Consider the following 6,000-nt stretch of genomic DNA (forward strand, 5'->3'; position numbering starts at 1 on the left):
GAGCGCTCGTGTATACTTAGATATTACGTAGTTAGAAGACCACGGGCTGGTTTCTCGTAACAATGTGTGGATGAAGTAAAGTTGTCCATGTTGAGAAGAAGTACACATGAAGGTGTATGAGACATCCTTTACATTGTGACTTCACGACATATCATAATTGAACACAGGGACACCGCACTTTCGATAGCTGGGAGCTAGTGGACTTGCTTGATGAGGACGGTGTACTTTTCATGGCCATTCGTGCGGTGCTTACCACAATTGATTGCAATGGTATTAAGGCAGAGTGCAAGAGGGAATCATGCAAATGGGTCAGGGTGACAGGTCTAACCATAGGAGAGACAATCTCCCTAGGTATGTCCTGCCCTTGATGTGCCTTGAACAATTGTGGGTGATGCTAAAGGGCTAGGGGACTAGGGACGGAGCCAGTCGATCAAGGTCACTGGACGTACCTAGTTTGAGGACCCCTACGTGCTGTGTTGTGATCGTGGGTGCTTCGTATCTTTTTGTTTTTTTCTTTTCTTTTCTTTTCTTTTTTCCTTTTCCATTTTCTTTTTTGTTTCCTTTTCTTGTTCTTTTTTCTTTCTTTCTTTAAAAAAAAAAACTTGCCTGCGTACGACCATTGCAATATGTTGAGGCTATCAGCCTTTCAATGGGTTGGGAAATGTCAAGCTTCGAAGGCTCAAGAAATGGATATTACAGTGATGTTGTGCCCTAGTCTCGTTGTTAGAGAAGCAGTCGTTGAGATGTGAAGATACACTTGAGATACTGCAACCCTCTTTGGAACGTGTGATGTTGGTAGAATTGGGGTAATAGCTGCCGTGAGTGCCTGCTGGAATAGAGTGTAACCTAGAAAGAGGAAGTGGTTAAGATCATGCTTTGGGCCATGCGACGTGGGCACTCACATAGGTGATTTTTGCTTTCGGGAGCATAGCTTTATCGTGGGTCTTTGTGGGGTCAGTGGTCTTGCGGTGACTTGGGCATTGAACACTTTCGCACAAAGACCTGCGTCATCCTGCATCCACTTGTCACTTCATGAGAGTACATGCACGGGACATGCCGCAACTATAATAAACTAGTGCAACGCAAGGAGACATCACTTATCTGAACTCCATGGTGTTGGCTTAGATACTTATCACCTGTGCCTGATTAGCTTTTTCTTTTGCTAAAGACGTGAAATATACAAAATGCAAATATGAAAAGTTTGTACAATTGGAGAACATGTCAGCACTTAACCATTTAAAGACAAAAAAACATGGCCAAGTAGCATTTGATAAGCCTTTTATACAACATGGGGCTACTCTATTTGTACGAGGTGGGGCGGGGAAAATGTCGGCCGCGACCTGAATGGTGTAGTTCCTCGCCGCAATTATTTCCAGAATGCTTTTAAAAAATGCGTCAAATTCCTACTTGTTAGCCACCCATGTGCTAATATGTGAGAAGGCAAGACACAAATGCTGGTTTAGTACTTCGAACAAGGCGACTTAGTACTACTATACTCAATCAAAGGACATAAGCAAAAACTGAAGTTTCGAGAGCTAGGTCCTTTTAGGGTTCGAACCATTAGTCGAACTGGCAATGTAGAACTCGAAACCCTAGAAGGTGAGGGCATAGGCTTCTTCAATGGCAGCCGCATAAAGAAGTACTTCCCTCCCACACACCTATTGCATGATCAGTCAAACTGGCAATGTAGAACTCGAAACCCTAGAATGTGAGGGCATAGGTTTCTTCAATGGTAGCCGCATAAAGAAGTACTTCCCTCCCACACACCTATTGCATGATCCTCCAATATTGACATCCCCTATCCAAGTACGAGTAGCCACTATCACTGAGATGGATGATGAGGATGAGGAAGCTATAGAACCAGCTTACCTAAGCATAATGGTCAATGCCAAGCACGCATGCACCATCAATGCATTCATCGATGAGGGAGCTAATTTTAATGTCTTAACCCATGACCATTGAACCCAAATTGGCAAACTGCAGTTGTAGCCTACTAATTCTAAGCTCAGTGAAGGGACCTCAAATGGGCCGGCATTGGCTATGGAACTAGCCGGACCTCATGCTCATAACAGACAAACACACCCACATGGTCTCGCGGGCCAGGAGCGTCTATCTGCTGCTAAAGGATGAACTGTCCTAAAGCCTAATATATGCGTTTTTAGTTTTGTAGTCCAACGTTTCCCTTTCTATAAACTCCTCAGATGGAGAACCCTTACACATTGGCAATAAATGCCACGATAATCACATACATGGGAGGCAACCTCTCAGTGGAATCATCACGGCCCCACTGCAGCTCTCCTACATCGCAGGCCCCTTGATGCACTGATCAACATATAGTACAAACGAACAAACTCCACTCTTTCATTTTGAAAGTATTCCAGGAGATACCACGTGTCCTTTCCAAATAATCCCCCAAGAAACAAGCGTCTATTCTACGGCTTAGGTTGTCTCTCCACACTCAAGCGTGGGTCATCGTCATTGAAAACAGGTGCTATGCATCTAGTCCTTTGTATTATGATACCATGGTTGACATGCACATGCAAAAGTGGATGATCCTAAAGTGCTCAAACATAAATTTCAATCGGAAACGTGTTGTGCACAACCAGGCTTTCCAATGCTCATTCACTAACTCGTTGCGGCAATGTAAGGATAGCACCGAGATAACACTCGTGCTACTATCCTCTTAATTAAAATACAACAAACTCTATATCATGATATGCATCAGCAAATTAGCAACAATCATCACGCAAATCGCACCATTCAAACATCCCACCCCCCTATGTTTAGGTATTGCTTTCATTGCATAGGTGTAGAGGTTCATTTTGTCATGTTTTGATGTATGAAAAGCGATAAATCACGAAATTTGACAAGAGATAGGGCAAACTGAGGCTAAAACTCATGCTTTACTACTACCATGCATCCACAAACAATCATTATAATTTTTCTTATTTTTGTGAAGCGTATTTCTATTTTTTTCCTTATTTTTCCCATTTTCTTGATTTATTTGTCAATAAAATATGCTATTTTCTGATTTTTCTTGTTTCAATCACTTCAACGTACTATCATTCAATTTATTTTCCATTTCCCCCCATATGAACACATTTCACCCACCCGAAATGACAAAACTATCATTTTACTGCTTAAAAATCGCATTTTGGGTTTTATGAGAATTAAATAGCGCATGTAAATCATTGCAAAATCAAAATTTTCTAATAAACAACAATTAATCATGATGCAAGCAGTACTCAAACAAATTTTCATCAAATAAGAACATCATTACCATCATAAAATACCAAAAACCCTTCATTTTCTTCATTAAAATGGTCATACCGTGTTTTTACAAAACCCGAGACACATTAAATGATTGCGTGACCAGCGGACGGAGCCTCCATTGCTCTCAATCCAATGTTGCACATCAATCTTCAGCATCTCCATCAATCTCCATCACTGTTTCCTTCAATCTCCTTCCTGATTCCTCCTTCAAGATAGTGCGCATGAACAGCCCATAGAGAAGAGAGAGAGGGAGGAGAGAGAAAGACTAGATTCTGATCCCTCCATTCGGTCAGCCATATCTCGCGCGAAGGGCGGCGATAGGATCAGGAAAGAAGGAGAATTTGTTGGCTAATGTGTGTTGCATAAGTTGCTTGGAAGCTCCATAATCGATTTGTGGGAGGGGGGGAGGAGGGGGCGATTTTTTCGCGCCTGTTGATGGCATCGCCATGCTGCCACCACACCACGAAAAAAATGGGGGGGGGGGGGATGCCCCCTCCCAAGGAGCACCCCCTTTTGGCCTTAATTTTTGTCCACCTTTTCATTCTTGGCCAATTTTTGGCAACTTTTGCGTCCGCACTCGGATTTGACCTCTGAAAAATCCTGTGCATTTGTCTCGAGGTTCCCACACTGATTGAAAGCTCTCAACATCCTGCATGGTAGTCAAAAAAATTATAAAAAATCTACAACTGTCGCTCGGGCGCCTTTTGAAAGTCGTCTTTCACTTAGTGCTTAAAATCATCCTAGCTGCAGCCGTCGCCTTCGATGTTGAAGATTTTCCCCTAAATTCCGGATTTTTTGGCAAATTTTAGGCACATTCCGGGCTCAAAACTCCGCTCTCATTGGCGACCACGGGATAAGGTGACATAGCGTGTTGAATCCCACAATAGATCTGCACAAAACAAGCAAAGGAAGCATCAAGTTGATACAAAATAGAGGCATACTAAAACACAACACAATGCTCACCCTACCCCTGACAAAACCAAGGCATGAAATCCACAAGGAGTAGGCCTAGCATAATCTAATAGAAGGTCCAAAGCTAGTCACTAACCGACTGCTCCAATACGGCCAAACTAAAAAGAACTATCAAAGAGGTTGCCCTAAGTGGTGGTCTGAACTACCTACCTAACTAAGGACAACACAACCAGGAGCTCCTACTAGGTGAGGACTCCTATAGCCTGATCAAGAAGTATTTTCTTTTAGCACATTTCTTCTTTTAGGCTTTTATTTTTCCATACTCGGGAGTGTAAAAAGGAGGGAGCTAAGCGTAGTGACCCAAGGAGAACATGGCATCGGCCTCGAGTCCTGTCTCAGTACCCAAGAACCTACCAAGCCCTCGAGAGGCGACACTTAATCCTTTTCTAATGCTCACTTTTATTTTCACTCCAACCTTCCTTACTTTCTTCTTTTCCAGCGAGACACCACCCCTAGGAAGACAAGGCATCGGCCCCGGGTTTGACTCGTCCCCAAGAACCTACCAGGCCTTCGCAAGGTGATGAGCAACTGCTTATAAATTTTCATTTCATTTCTTTTCTATTTTTATAGGGGTTAGAACCCCTTTTTACACACCTTTGTATATATTTATTTTCTTTGAGATGTTCAGGGTTTTTTTTTCCTCTCTATCATCATCATTTTTCCCTTCGGCAAGCTTCTCTAACTGCCTCACAACTAAGTAAGAACTCCTAGAACGGCTGCCTAGTAGGCTAGCAGAACAAGGTCACTAGGACTGCTTTCTAAAACAGTCTTTCGATGTCGGCCAATGTCTTTACAGGAGGCAATGACTACTCAGACCTCCCTCAAATAGACCTAACCTAAACCTGGGACTTCATGCCTTGGACGCTGGTCCCCAACAAGAAAAGAAAATCCCCTACAAGTACACAGACACATATAACAAAAAAACCATGGTACTCGTAAAAAGAAGAGATATCACCTGGATAGGGCCACGAGAAGTCTCCGCGTGACATAGGCTCCTTCCAAGCTCTTCTTTGAACCTGTCTAGTATAGGACTATAATAAGAAACCATTAACCGCACCTGTACTAAATAGACGATTGGCCCTCTTGGCCTAATAAAATAAAGCATTTCACTACAAAAACTGATCGGCCCTCTTTGCCTAATGAAATAAACCACTAAAACCTCGCAAAACTGGCCCTCTTGGCCTAACGAGATCAAACAAGAATAGCACCTACACATCTCTCCCTGAAATAGTATAGATATACAATAATATGCTCCTTTCCAAGGAGGAAAAATAGGGCTCGCAGCCCTAAGCTAAATGCATAAGATTGTCACCCATCCCTCATGCATATATAGCAAGAGGCGTACGCATAACATGTTGTCTAATCAGCCTATGGGTCCAGGATAACAACGGTAGATGGGTCTCGTCTACTCTTTGCATCACCCATATCAACCATCGTCTGCCATATATTGCATGCTCTGATAACGTTCCCCGCAAACAAGAGGCGTACGCATAACATGTTGTCTAATCAGCCTATGGGTCCATGATAACAACGATAGATAGGTCTCGACTACTCTTTGCATCACCCATATCAACCATCGCCTGCCATATATTGCATGCTCTGATAACATTCCCCATAAGCGATCGGGTCCTGTCTCATTATTGATAGCAATATCCAAACTAGGACCATAGTTGAAGAAAAGGTCTTCTTCATAAGCAAGGTTTGCCAGTGAATCCACAAACTGATTCCAGTAACGTGGAATCAACTGAAGAGACA

This window comes from Lygodium microphyllum, chromosome 5, assembly GCF_053477565.2.
Source record: "Lygodium microphyllum isolate KBCC chromosome 5, Lygodium_microphyllum_v1.1.10, whole genome shotgun sequence".
Classification (NCBI taxonomy): Eukaryota; Viridiplantae; Streptophyta; class Polypodiopsida; order Schizaeales; family Lygodiaceae; genus Lygodium; species Lygodium microphyllum.